At 36.0% G+C, this 15,382-nt stretch overlaps 2 long non-coding RNA genes across 2 annotated transcripts in view; both read left to right on the top strand.

Moving 5' to 3' along the window:
• The window catches only part of LOC309640458, a 142,036-nt gene extending 134,228 nt beyond the window's left edge, over positions 1-7,808 (top strand). Inside the window, exon 2 of the long non-coding RNA XR_014252241.1 lies at positions 7,682-7,808. This is a non-coding gene — a long non-coding RNA (uncharacterized lncRNA). The remainder of the gene's footprint in view (positions 1-7,681) is intronic.
• Positions 1-15,382, top strand: part of LOC309640438 — a 202,584-nt gene that overhangs the window by 163,353 nt on the left and 23,849 nt on the right. The gene's annotated exons all lie outside the window — the stretch shown is intronic.

The raw sequence follows: 15,382 nt of genomic DNA, 5'->3' as shown, positions 1-15,382 counted from the left end.
ACCCAAGTGCAGGAAGCGCAGAGAGCCCCAGGCAGGATAAACACAAGGAGAAACATGCCGAGACACATAGTAATCAAATTGGCAAAATTAAAGACAAAGAAAAATTACAGAAAGCAACAATGGAAAAACAACAAATAACATACAAGGGAACTCCCATAAGGTTAACAGCTGCTTTCTCAGCAGAAGCTCTACAAGCCAGAAGGGAGTGGCATGACATATTTAAAGTGATGAAATGGAAAAACCTACAATCAAGATTACTCTACTCAGCAAGGATATCATTCAGATTCAATGGAGAAATCAAAAGCTTTACAGACAAGCAAAAGCTAAGAGAAGTCAGCACCACAAAACCAGCTCTACAACAAATGCTAAAGGAACTTCTCTAAGTGGGAAACACAAGAAAAGGACCTACAAAAACAAACCCATAACAATTAAGAAAACGGTCATACGAATATACGTATCAATAATTACCTTAAAAGTGAATGGAGTAAATGCTCCAACCAAAAGACACAGGCTTGCTGAATGGATACAAAAACAAGACCCATATATATGCTGTCTACAAGAGACCCAGTTTAGACCTAGGGACACATATAGACTGAAAGTGAGGGGATGGAAAAAGATATTCCATGCAAATGGAAATCAGAAGAAAGCTGGAGTAGCAATACTCATATCAGATAAAATAGACTTTAAATAATGAATGTTACAAGAGACAAGGAAGGACACTACATAATGATCAAGGGATCACTCCAGAAGAAGATGTAACAATTATAAATATATATGCACCCAACACAGGAGCACCTCAATACATAAGGCAACTGCTAACAGCTCTAAAAGAGGAAATCAACAGTAACACAATAATAGTGGGGGACTTTAACACCTCACTTACATCAATGGACAGATCATCCAAACAGAAAATTAATAAGGAAACACAAGCTTTAAATGACACAGTAGACCAGATAGATTTAATTGATATTTATAGGACATTCCATCCAAAAACAGCAGATTACACTTTCTTCTCAAGTGTGCATGGAACTTTCTCCAGGATAGATCATATCCTGGGTCACAAATCAAGCCTCAGTAAATTTAAGAAAATTGAAATCATATCAAGCATCTTTTCTGACCACAACGCTATGAGATTAGAAATGAATTACAGGGAAAAAATGTAAAAAACACAGACACATCGAGGCTAAACAATACATTACTAAATAACCAAGAGATCACTGAAGATATCAAAGAGGAAACCAAAATATACGTAGAGACAAATGACAACGAAAACACGATGATCCAAAACCTATGGTATGCAGCAAAAGCAGTTCTAAGAGGGAAGTTTATAGCAATACAAGCCTATCTCAAGAAACAAGAAAATCTCAAGTGAACAATCTAACCTTACACCTAAACGAACTAGAGAAAGAAGAACAAACAAAACCCAAAGTTAGTAAAAGGTAAGAAATCATAAAGATCAGAGCAGAAAAAAAGGAAATACAAACAAAGAAAACAATAGCAAAGACAATAAAACTAAAAGCTATTTCTTTGAGAAGATAAACAAAATTGATAAACCAGTGGCAAGACTCATCAAGAAAAAGAGGGAGAGGACCCAAGTCAATAAAATTAGAAATGAAAAAGGAGAAGTTGCAACAGACACCGCAGAAATACAAAGCATCCTAAGAGACAACTACAAGCAACTCTATGCTAATAAAATGGACAACCTGGAAGAAATGGACAAATTCTTAGAAAGGTATAATCTTCCAAGACTGAACCAGGAAGAAATAGAAAATATGAACAGACCAATCACAAGTGATAAAATTGAAACTGTGATTAAAAATCTTCCAACAAACAAAAGTCCAGGACCAAATGGCTTCACAGGTGACTTCTATCAAACATTTAGAGAACAGCTAACACCATCCTTCTCAAACTCTTCCGAAAAATTGCAGAGGAAGGAACACTCCCAAACTCATTCTATGAGGCCACCATCACCCTGATACCAAAATCAGACAAAGATACTACAAAAAAAAGAAAATTACAGACCAATATAACTGATGAATATAGATGCAAAAATCCTCAACAAAATACTAGCAAACAGAATCCAACAAGACATTAAAGGGATCATACGCCATGATCAAGTGGGATTTATCAGGGATGCAAGGATTCTTCAAAATATGCAAATAAATCAATGTGATACACCATATTAACAAACTGAAGAATAAAAACCATATGATCATCTCAATAGATGCAGAAAAAGCTTTTGACAAAATTCAACACTGATTTATGATAAAAACTCTCCAGAAAGTGGGCATAGAGGGAACCTACCTCAACATAATAAAGGCCATATATGACAAACCCGCAACAAACATCATTCTCAATGGTGAAAAACTGAAAGCATTTCCTCTAAGATCAGGAACAAGACAAGGATGTCCATTCCCATCACTATTATTCAACATAGTTTTGGAAGTCCTAGCAATGGCAATCAGAGAAGAAAAAGAAATAAAAGGAGTACAAAATTGGAAAAGAAGAAGTAAAACTGTCACTGTTTGCAGATGACATGATACATTACATAGAGAATCCTAAAGATGTCACCAGAAAAATACTAGAGCTAATCAATGAATTTGGTAAAGTAGCAGGATACAAACTTAATGCACAGAAATCTCTTGTATTCCTATACACTAATGATGAAAAATCTGAAAGAGAAATTATGGAAAAACTCCCATTTACCACTGCAACAAAAAGAATAAAATACCCAGGAATAAACCTACCTAAGGAGACAAAAACCTGTATGTAGAAAACTATAAGACACTGATGAAAGAAATTAAAGTGATACAAATAGATTGAGAGATATACAATTTTCTTGGATTGGAAGAATCAATTTTGTGAAAATGATTATACTACCCAAAGCAATCTACAGATTCAATGCAATCCCTATCAAATTACCAATGGCATTTTTTACAGAACCAGAACAAAAATCTTAGAATTTGTATGGAGACACCAAAGACCCCGAATAGCCAAAGTAGTCTTGAGGGAAAAAAACGGAGCAGGAGGAATCAGGCTCCCTGACTTCAGACTACACTACAAAGCTACAGTAATCAAGGCAGTATGGTACTGGCACAAAAACAGAAATATAGATCAATGGAACAGGATAGAAAGCTCAGAGACAAACCCACGCACCTATGGTAAACTAATCTATGACAAAGAAGGCAAGGATATACAATGGAGAAAAGACAGTCTCTTCAATAAGTGGTGCTGGGAAAACTGGACAGCTACACGTAAAAGAATGAAATTAGAACACTCCCTAACACCATACACAAAAATAAACTCAAAATGGATTAGAGACCTAAATGTAAGACTGGACACTATAAAACTCTTAGAGGAAAACATAGGAAGGACACACTTAGACATAAATCACAGCAAGATATTTTCTGATCCACCACGTACAGTAAAGGAAATAATAACACAAATAAACAAATGGGACCTAATGAAACTTAAAAGCTTTTCCAAAGCAAAGGAAACTACAAACAAGGCGAAAAGACAACCCTCAGAATGGGAGAAAATATTTGCAAATGAATCAACGAACAAAGGATCAGTCTCCAAAATATATAAACAGCTCATGCAGCTCAATATTAAAAAAACAAACAACCCAATCCAGAAATGGGCAGAAGACCTAAATAGACATTTCTCCAAAGAAGACATACAGATGGCCAAGAAGCACATGAAAAGCTGCTCAACATCACTAATTATTAGAAAAATGCAAATCAAAACTACAACGAGGTATCACCTCACACTGGTCAGAATGGCCATCATCAAAAAATCTACAAACAGTAAATGCTGGAGAGGGTGTGGAGAAAAGGGAACCCTCCTACACTGTTTGTGGGAATGTAAATTGATACAGACACAATGGAGAACAGTATGGAGGTTCCTTAAAAATGTAAAAATAGAACTACCATATGACCTAGCAATCCCACTCCTGGGCATATACCCAGAGAAAACCATAATTCAAAAAGATACTTGCACCCCGATGTTTATTGCAACACTATTTACAATAGCCAGGACATGGAAGCAACCTAAGTGTCCATCAACAGAGGAATGGATAAAGAAGATGTGGTACATATATACAATGGAATATTACTCAGCCATAAAAAGGAACGACATTGGGTCATTTTTAGAGACGTGGATGGATCTAGAGACCATCATACAGAGTGAAGTAAGTCAGAAAGAGAAAAGCAAATATCGTATATTAACGCATATATGTGGAACCTAGAAAAATGGTACAGATGAACCAGTTTGCAGAGCAGAAATTGAGACACAGATGTAGAGAACAAACGTATGGACACAAAGGGGGGAAAGTAGCGGGTGGGGGGTGGTGTGATGAATTTGGAGATTGGGATTGACATGTATACACTAATATGTATAAAATGGATAACTAATAAGAACCTGCTGTATAAAAAAATAAATAATATTCAAAAAAAAACTAAAGCTTCATTATGTCTATGCTAATGAGTCATTGGAAATATAAGTAAGGGAGTGGCATGCAAAATAATTTATAATGACAAAAAGGATAGTACAAGTTAAACTCCTCTCAACCTTTCTATTTTTCTATCCCACCGAGGTAGCTACTTTGAGCAACAAAACCATTTATGAACAGTCTATGGTGTATCTCATGAATGTACTATGATTTTATCTAGAAAATAAGGTAATTTCAATTGCATTTCTTTTCACGTACATCACAAATATAAAACAATCAGTTAATAGTTAAAAATGCTTCAGGTAATATAAAGATTCTGTTGTCCAAAAACTGTATTTGAATACTCCTGGAAATCATGCTATTACATAAACATTGTTATGTAACTTGGAAGGGATCTTGTTTTTATAGATTGTATAGCAGTGATATATGATAACAGATTAAAATAAGACTGTGAAATAATGAAAATGTGATATTTTATTCCAAAATTTAATATGGAATTGATGAAATACTTTATTTTTTAAATTCCCACTTGCTCTCATTTTTATTATTCTGGAGCAGTATTCTACACCAGACAGAGCATAATAATAAGCATTGAAATATACTTTCTTTTCCTGGCTCTGTTATTAATTCAATAATAGATTATTGAATATCTATTACACATTAAACAATATCCTATAGACTATATATAATTAGTAAACATCCCTCTTCCCATAGTTTACTACCTAGCATGTGAGAGAGATATTAATCAAATAACAGCATAATGAAAGGAAAAACACAAAACAAATAAATCTATGTAGATACCTAATGGAATCTAATCTTGCCTGGGGAGTGGTTTAGATAAGATGCCTTTGAAAGCAGCCCTAGACATGAAGTCTAAAGGATGAGTAAGAAATAAAGTGAGCAAAGAAAGAGGGAGAAAAAGTCTGTTGAGACTATGAACCTCACATGTAAATAGTTTGTTATGAGAATATGACATATTTAAGAAACTAAAAGAAGAACGGGGAATGGGAAAAGTAAGTTATACAACATGAAGTTTAGAAGGCAAAATGCAGTCCATGCAGGGTGTTGGTCTCAGTCCTAAAATATTGGTAAGCCACTAAATGTTTATGCCACAAAGTTACATAGATGCGTGTTTTGAAAATGTGTAGGGGATACACCATTATGGTAATGAATGTGGTTTAGAGGTTACCTGCTAGTCTGTAAGGAGATTATAATTATTTGGAGTGAGCTGGGAGCAGCAGATAATGAGCCAAGTGAGTGGAGTTGAGAAGTTACTTGACAGTACTTAATAAATTGCCACTGCTTTGTGATCTTTTCAATTATATAATCTTGTAGAGACTTTATTTATTTATATGTAAGATTATGAATATTAATTATTCATTTAAATATGATGGATTGAGTTGATCAGTGAAATATGATAGATGATCTCACGAGTTTATCTCCTTTCCTTCCAAACCCATTTAGTGCGTCATTAGTGACTTTCTGCATTTTCCAGGCATATGGCCTGCTTGCCCCTCCCTGTCTTATGGACATTAGGCATGAACGTGCTATTTGTATTTATTCACAGTAAGACTAGAGACAAGGGTGACAAATCTTTGAATATATAAAAATTAAGGAAGAAAGGGGTCCCATAAAAGTCCCAAACCTAGCAAGTTAAATTCTATTTGATTTTTTTTTTTCTTGAAGAAAATCCTTTTTTCCATGAAAATAGTCTGTTCAGTTTTCTCAGCAATCCAGTAACTGAGTACGTTGCACAGTCAGAAAAGAACATTTCCCTTCAAATCTATATGCCCTTCTTATAGCAGAGGGAATCTTCACCTATATAGCTAATCAGATTTCAATCCTTCAATGAATCATTTACTGCTTTTAGGATTAAGGTCCATTAAGATTTATTTGATTAAGATCCATTTGATTTTTATCATCTTTATTGGAGTACATTTGCTTTAAAATGTTGTGTTAGTTCTGCTGTATAACAAAGTGAATCAGCTATACATATACATATATCCCCATATCCCCTCCCTCTTGCATCTCCCGCCCACACTTCCTATCCCACCCCTCTAGGTGGTCACAAAGCACTGAGCTGATCTCCCTGTGCTATGTGGCTGCTTCCTACTAGCTATCTGTTTTACATTTGGTAGTGTATATATGGCAAAGCCACTCTCTCACTTCGTGCCAGCTTACCCTTCCCCCTCCCTGTGTCCTCAAGTCCATTCTCTACATCTGCGTCTTTATGCCTGCCCTGCCCCTAGGTTCTTCAGAACCTTTTTTCTTGTTTAATTCCATAAATATGTGTTAGCATATGGTATTTTTTTTCTCTTTCTGACTTACATCACTGTGTATGACAGACTCAAGGTCCATCCATCTCACTACAAATGACTGAATTTCATTTCTTTTTATGGCTGAGTAATATTCCATTGTATATACGTGCCACATATTCTTTATCCATTCATGTGTCGCTGGACACTTAGGTTGTTTCCATGTCCTGGCTCTTGTAAATAATGCTGCAATGAACATTGTGGTACATGACTCTTTTTGGTTTTCTCAGGGTATATGCCCAGTAGTGGGATTGCTGGATCATATGGTAGTTCTCTTTTCACTTTTTGAGGAACGTCCATACTGTCCCCAATAGTGGCTGTATCAACTTACATTCCCACCAACAGTGCAAGAGGGTTCCGTTTTCCCCACAACCTCTCCAGCATTCATTCTTTGTAGATATTTTGATGATGGCCATTCTGACGGGTGTGAGGTGATACCTCATTGTAGTTTTGATTTGCATTTCTCTAATGATTAGTGACATTAAGCATCCTTTCATGTGTTTGTTGGCAATCTGTATATCTTCTTTGGAGAAATGTCTATTTAGGTCTTCTGCCCATTTTTGGATTGGGTTGTTTGTTTTTTTTGATATTGAGCTGCATGAGCTGCTTGTATATTCTGGAGATTAATCTTTTGTCACTTGTTTCATTTGCAAATATTTTCTCCCAATCTGAGGGTTGTCTTTTCGTCTTGTTTATGGTTTCCTTTGCTGTGCAAAAGCTTTTAAGTTTCATTAGGTCCCATTTGTTTATTTGTGTTTTTGTTTCCATTCTTGAGGAGGTGGGTCAAAAAGGATCTTGCTGTTTTTTATCATACACTGTTCTGCCTATGTTTTCCTCTAAGAGTTTTATAGTGTCTGGCCTTACATTTAGGTCTTTAATCCATTTTGAGTTTATTTTTGTGTATGGTGTTAGGGAGTGTTCTAATTTCATTCTTTTACATGTAGCTGTCCAGTTTTCCCAGCAACACTTATTGAAGAGGCTGTCTTTTCTCCACTGTATATTCTTGCCTCCTTTATCAAAGATAAGGTGACCATATGTGCATGGGTTTATCTCTGGGATTTCTATCCTGTTACATTGATCTATATTTCTGTTTTTGTGCCAGTACTATACTATCTTGATTACTGTAGCTTTGTACTATAGTCTGAAGGCCGGGAGCCTGATTCCTCCAGCTCCGTTTTTCTTTCTCAAGATTGCTTTGGCTATTCAGGGTCTTTTGTGTTTCTATACAAATTGTGAAATTTTCTGTTTTAGTTCTGTGAAAAATGCCATTGGTAGTTTGATAGGGATTGCATTTAATGTGTAGATTGCTTTGGGTAGTATAGTCATTTTCACAATATTGATTCTTCCTATCCAAGAACATGGTATATCTCTCCATCTGTTTGTATCATCTTTAATTTCTTTCATCAGTGTCTTATACTTTTCTGCATACAGGTCATTTTTCTCCTTAGGTAGGTTTATTCCTAGGTATTTTATTCATTTTGTTACAATGGTAAATGGGAATGTTTCCTTAATTTCTCTTTCAGATTTTTCATCATTAGTGTATAGGAATACAAGAGATTTCTGTGCATTAATTTTGTATCCTGCTACTTTACCAAATTCATTGATTAGCTCTAGTAGTTTTCTGGTAGCAGTTTTAGGATTCTCTATGTATAGTATCATGTCATCTGCAAACAGTGACAGTTTTACTTTTTCTTTTCTGATTTGGATTCCTTTTATTTCTTTTTCTTCTCTGATTGCTGTGGCTAAAACTTCCAAAACTATGGTGAATAATAGTGGTGAGAGTGGGCAACCTTGTCTTGTTCCTGATCTTAGTGGAAATGGCTTCAGTTTTTCACCATTGAGAACGATGTTGGCTGTGGGTTTGTCATATATGGCCTTTATTATGTTGAGGTAAGTTCCCTCTATGCCTACTTTCTGAAGGATTTTTATCATAAATGGGTGTTGAATATGTCAAAAGCTTTTTCTGCATCTATTGAGATTATCATATGGTTTTTATCCTTCAGTTTGTTAATATGGTGTATCACATTCATTGATTTGCGTATATTGAAGAATCCTTGCATTCCTGGGATAAACCCCACTTGATCATGGCGTATGATCCTTTTAATGTGCTGTTGGACTCTATTTGCAAGGTTTTTTGCATCTATGTTCATCAGTGATACTGGCCTGTAGTGTTCTTTTTTTGTGACACCTTTGTCTGGTTTGGTATCGGTGTGATGGTGGCCTTGTAAAATGAGTTTGGGAGTGTTCCTCCCTTTGCTATATTATGGAAGAGTTTGAGAAGGATAGGCATTGTCTCCTCTCTAAATGTTTGATAGAAATTGCCTGTGAAGTCATCTGGTCCTGGGCTTTTGTTTCTTGGAAGATCTTAAATCACAGTTTCAATTTCAGTGCTTGTGATTGGCCTGTTTATATTTTCTATTTCTTTCTGGTTCAGTCTCGGAAGGTTGTGCTTTTAAAGAATTTGTCCATTTCTTCCAGGTTGTCCATTTTATTGGTGTATAGTTGCTTGTAGTAATCTCTCATGATCCTTTGTATTACTGCAGTGTCAGATGTTACTTCTCCTTTTTCATTTCTAATTCTGTTGATTTGAGTCTTTTCCCTTTTTATCTTGATGAGTCTGGCTAATGGTTTAATTATTTAATCTTCTCAAAGAACCAGCTTTTAGTTTTAGTGATCTTTGCTATTGTTTCCTTCATGTCTTTTTCTTTATTTCTGATCTGATTTTTATGATTTCTTTCTTTCTGCTAACTTTGGGGTTTTTTTTGTTCTTCTTTCTCTAATTGCTTTAGGTGTAAGGTTAGGTTGTTTATTTGAGATGTTCTTGTTTCTTTAGGTAGGATTGTATTGCTATAAACTTCCCTTTAGAACTGCTTTTGCTGCATCCCATAGGTTTTGGGTCATTGTGTTTTCATTGCCTTTTTTTTCTAGGTATTTAGATTTCCTCTTTGATTTCTTCAGTGATCTCTTGGTTATTTAGTAGTGTATTGTTTCGTCTCCATGTGTCTGTATTTTTTACAGTTTTTTTTCCCTGTAATTGATGTCTAGTCTCATAGCCTTGTGGTCGGAAAAGATATTTGATTCAATTTCAATTTTCTAAAATTTACCAAGGCTTGATTTGTGACCCAAGCTATGATCTATCCTGGAGACTGTTCCATGAGTACTTGAGAAGAAAGTGTATTCTGTTGTTTTTGGATGGAATGTCCGATAAATATCAATTAAGTCCATCTTGTTTAATGTACCATTTAAAGGTTGTGTTTCCTTATTTATTTCATTTTGGTTGATCTGGCCATTGGGGAAAGTTGGGTGTTAAAGTCCCTGACTATTATTGTGTTAGTGTGGATTTCCCCTTTTATGGCTGTTAGCATCCGCCTTATGTATTGAGGTGCTCCTGTGTTCGGTGCATAAGTATTCACAATTGTTATATCTTCTGCTTGGATTGATCCCTTGATCATTATGTAGTATCCTTCTTTGTCTCTTGCAATAGTCTTTATTTTAAAGTCTATTTTGTCTGACATGAGAATTGCTACTCCAGGTTTTTTTTTTTATTTCCATTTGCATGGAATATCTTTTTTCATCCCCTCACTTTCAGTCTGCATGTGTCCCTAGGTCTGAAGTGGGTCTCTTGTAGACAGCATATATATGGTCTTGTTTTTTTTATCTTTTCAGCCAGTCTATGTCTTTTGGTTGGAGCATTTAATCCATTTAAGGTAATTATCGATATGTATGTTTCTATTGCCATTCTCTTAATTGTTTTGGGTTTGTTATTGTAGGTCTTCTCCTTCTCTTGTTTTTCCTGCCTAGAGAAGTTCCATTAGCATTTGTTGTGAAGCTGGTTTGGTGGTGCTGAATTCTCTTAGCTTTTGCTTGTCTGTAAAGATTTTAATTTCTCTGTGGAATCTGAATGAGATCCTTGCTGGTAGAGTAATCTTGGTTGTAGGTTTTTCCCTTTCATCACTTTAAATATGTCCTGCCACTCCCTTCTGGCTTGCAGAGTTTCTGCTGAAAGATCAGCTGTTAACCTTATGGGGATTCCATTGTATGTTATTTTTTGGTTTTCCCTTGCTGCTTTTAAAATTTTTTCTTTGTATTTAATTTTTGATAGTTTGATTAATATGTGTCCTGGCATGTTTCTCCTTGGATTTATCCTGTATGGGACTCTCTGTGCCTCCTGGACTTGACTGGCTATTTCCTTTCACATATGAGGGAAGTTTTCAACTATAATCTCTTCAAATATTTTCTCAGTCCCTTTCTTTTTCTCATCTTCTTCTGGGACCCTTATAATTTGAATGTTTGTGCATTTAATGTTGTCCCAGAGGTCTCTGAGACTGTCCTCTATTCTTTTCATTCTTTTTTCTTTATTCTGCTCTGTTGTTGTTATTTCCAATATTTTATCTTTCAGGTCACTTATGTGTTCTTCTGCCTCAGTTATTCTGTTATTGATTCCTTCTAGAGAATTTTTAATTTCATTTATTGTGTTGTTCATCGTTTGTTTGCTCTTTAGTTCTTCTAGGTCCTTGTTAAACGTTTCTTGTATTTTCTCCATTCTATTTCCAAGATTTGGGATCATGTTTACCATCATTACTCTGAATTCTTTTTCAGGTAGACTGCCTATTTCCTCTTCATTTGTTTGGTCTGGTGGATTTTTACTTTGCTCCTTCATGTGCTGTGTATTTCTCTGTCTTCTCATTTTGCTTAACTTACTGTATTTGGGGTCTCCTTTTTGCAGGCTGCCGGTTCGTAGTTCCCATTGTTTTTGGGTTCTTCCCCCAATGGGTGAGGTTGCTCAGTGTGTTGTGTAGGCTTCCTGGTGCAGGGGACTGGTGCCTGTTTTCTGGTGGATGAGGCTGGGTCTTGTCTTTCTGGTGTGCAGGACTGTGTCTGGTGGTGTGTTTTGGGGTGTCTGTGAACTTACTATGATTTTAGGCAACCTCTCTGCTAATGGGTGGGGTTGTGTTCCTGTTTTGCTGGTTGTTTGGCATGGGGTGTCCAGCGCTGGAGTTTGCTGGTTGTTGAGTGGAGCTGGGTCTTAGCCTTGAGATGGAGATCTCTGGGAGAGCTCTCTCTGACTGATATTATATAGGGCCAGGAGGCCTCTGGTGGTCCAGTGTCCTGAACTCGGGTCTCCCACCTCAGAGGCTCTGGCCTGACACCCAGCTGGAGCACCAAGACCCCAGGTACGTGGAGAGTTTCTTGCCTTTAGGGAAGTCTGAGGTCTTCTGTCAGTGTTCCATAGGTGTTCTGTAGGAGTTGTTCCACATGTAGATGTATTCTTGATGTATTTGTGGTGAGGAAGGTGATCTCCACGTCTTAGTCCTCTGCCGTCTTGAGGTCCTCCAGTCCATTTGATATGAAGGCTGGAGAATAACTTTTTGGTTCCATGCTCTGCCCTCAGGCCCACAGGGGCAGCAGCAGTATCTCTCAGTGCTCTCCAGAGTGGCCCCTCTTTTTAAACTGTCTTCAAGGGCCCTGGTCTTTGAAACTGAGACTGAAGCAACCTTGCTTCCTGGGCCTGTAGTGGCAGTGACGGCCCTAAAAGTCTCTGAATCACCTTCAGCGTCATTCTTTCCTTTTTTTGAAGGATAACGTACGTTAGCAACCATCTTTCATTCTGTCCCATTCTCTCTGTTCTTTTATTCCCAGCTAACAGTGTTTCTGCTGGTATAATCCCATCTCTATTCCTGGCTTCTGCTGTCACACCTGATTAAACTTCCAGCTCATACTCGTACAAATCTCCTTATCAAATGGTTGTTCAGCCACACCCCTAATGTTCTCTTTGTAACACACTTTCTCATTTTTTATAACTTGGATAAGTTAAGAAATTATCAAATCTTATATTCTGGTTCTTTTTGACCAATAATTCCTTCAATTAGTTTTTCTCTTCTCACTCTTTTCTATAAACCGTAAGGAGAAACCTAGTTGCTCCTATAATACATTGCTTAGAGATAGTTTTAGCTAAATATCCAATCTCCTGTTTTGCAAGTTTTAATACCTTCTATACAATATTAGAACACAATTCAGCCAAGTTCACTGCCACTTTATATCAAGGATCAGCTCTCCTCCGGTTTGCAGTAACCTATTCCTCATTTCCATCTGAAACCTCATCAAAATGGCCTTTAATTTTCATATTTCTACCAGTATTCTCTTCAGGATGATATATGTATTCTCTAAAATTATAGGGGCTTTCTCTATGGCTCTCCTCTTTTTTTTCCTAAGCCCTCAACAGAATTGCCTTTAGTGTCCATATTTCTATGAACAGTCCCTTCAAGGTAATCTAGGCTTTTTCTAGCAGGTATCTCAAAACTCTTCTGTTCTCAACCCATCAGCCTGTTCAAAGCCACCTCCACTTTTTAAGGTATTTGTTAAAGCATCACTCTACTTCCTGGACCCAAAATCTGTACTAGTCTCTTTGGGCTGCCATAAATAAATAGCTTAGACTAAGTGGCTTAAACAACAGAAATTTATTTTTTCACAGTTCTAGAAGATAGAAGTCTGAGATCAAGGTGCTGGCCTTTTCGGTTTCTGAGGAGAGCTCTCTTCCTGGCTTATAGATGGCTACCTTCTTGCTATACCTCACATGGTCTTTTCTCAAGTCATGCACAGGGAAACAGGAAGAAAGAGAGACAGAGAAAGACAGAAAGAGAGAGACAGAGAGAGAGAGACAGAGAGACAGAGAGAGAGAAGCTCTCTGGTATCTCCATATATATATTTATACTAATCCTATTGAATTAGGGTCCCACACTTACTGCCTCTATTAACCTTAATTGTCTTCCTTAGAATACTCAACTCCAAATACAGCCACACAGGGGATTAAGACTTCAACTTATGACATTTGGGGAGGAGCTAAGCTTTCAGTCAATAAAACCTGGGTTGCTTCCACCTTTTGACTATTGTGAATAATGCTGCTATTATCACGTTTGAATCCTTGCTTTCATTTCTTTTGCATATGTACAGAATTGCTGAATCCTGTGGCAACATTCGTTAATTTTTTTCAACAAATATTTAAGTACTTTCTATACCACAGGCATTGTGCTGTGACCTGAGAACAAATGAATTCCTTTAAAGCTCACAAGGTCAAGGCCATCCCCTAAAGAAGAGTAATCATTATTTCAGTTTCCTGGATAGAAAGTGCCCAGGTTCAAAGTAACAACACATTTCACTCTCAATAGTGTCCCTCTTTGAGTAATAGTCTTCACGGTCACGTAAAACAATAAAGCCAATTCCTAAAGCTCAGGTCCTTAAAAACAAAGCCACTAATACATTTGCTCATAACTCTTTTTTATTCAAGTAAATATTCCTCTACCAGAGTGGTGTTTCATTCTCTTAGGTGATTTTTCTATTTGATACTCTTTAGAATTTCAAGGATTTTTTCTACTAATTAAAGATCCTTACTGCTAAAATTTAAGTGAACATTAAGTTACAAATTATGAATCTAAGGAGGCAGAGAAAGTCAAAAGGAAGAAAAGGGACAATGACTCCCTTGTGATTAAGAAAACTGCAGCTGTACCATTTCCCCTTATCTGTCACTTCCTTCACCTTTAGTTTAACTTTACTGTGATAGGGGGAATGGGTCAGAAACATGATTTTGGAAGTGTAACACCATCCTCTCATACTATCAGTCATGAAAAAGAATGAGAACATCACTTTACTCCTACAGCATAGCAAATTACAAATGGAATAACAAACTTAAATAGCATACCCCAAAATGAAAGAAATAAAATTAATGTTACAAATTTGGTAGGGAAACACCCCTCTAAATTTAGAAACAATTGAAGAAATACTGCTAAAAGATGAATATATATGGCAACATAAAATTAACTAAGAAGGAAAAAAAGAATATTCATCAACGGTATGAGCAATTATTGGATGGACTCTGTTCTGCACCAACAATGATAAAAGTCACAGCATGTCTCAGAGCATAAACTAAAGGGTAACAGACATGAAAACAATCATGTCCAATATCATAGAATGAGAGAGAAAGAGAGATTTACCTATATCTGTATTGTTAGTCTCAAAGCAATAAATTGTTGAAAATCATGTTTAACACACAAACTTCATGGCTCACATTCAAACTGCTGTTTTTAAAGCAGAATGGATATTTCTAATCACTTAAAATACATCAACCCTTCCTGTCCACCATTTATGAATTAGGTTCATGGTTCACACACACTCATCTCTCTATACATGAAGTCTTAGGTTTCTACTAGTAAAGATCTCTTTATTACAAAGCTCTTCTTGTGACTTTAGTAATTTAATAAAACATTTTCTTTCTTTTCACTATTTATGTTTATCTTTTTAATTTAAGCCATCTCAACATTTGATTTACACTGTGTCTTTTTTTTTCTTTTAATAACTATTCTTAAATATTTTATGGAAGTAAGATAGGGCTGATTCACTTTTTAAGGTAAACCCCAAGTAAAGTATAAGTTAGATCTTTTATTATTGAACTACATTCTTTTATTATTGAACTACATATTATTGAACTACATTTTTATTATAAAACTACATTTTATTATTAAACTACATTCTACATTCTTTTATTATTGAACTACATTCTACATTCATTCCTGATATTACATGATATACTAATAAACGGTGGTTCTGTGATTTTGTTGTTGCT

Source organism: Balaenoptera physalus (genome assembly GCF_965194825.1).
Source record: "Balaenoptera physalus genome assembly, chromosome: 13".
NCBI lineage: Eukaryota > Metazoa > Chordata > Mammalia > Artiodactyla > Balaenopteridae > Balaenoptera > Balaenoptera physalus.
Note: the sequence above shows the minus strand (reverse complement) of the source record. Positions and strands in the feature narration are given on the sequence as shown.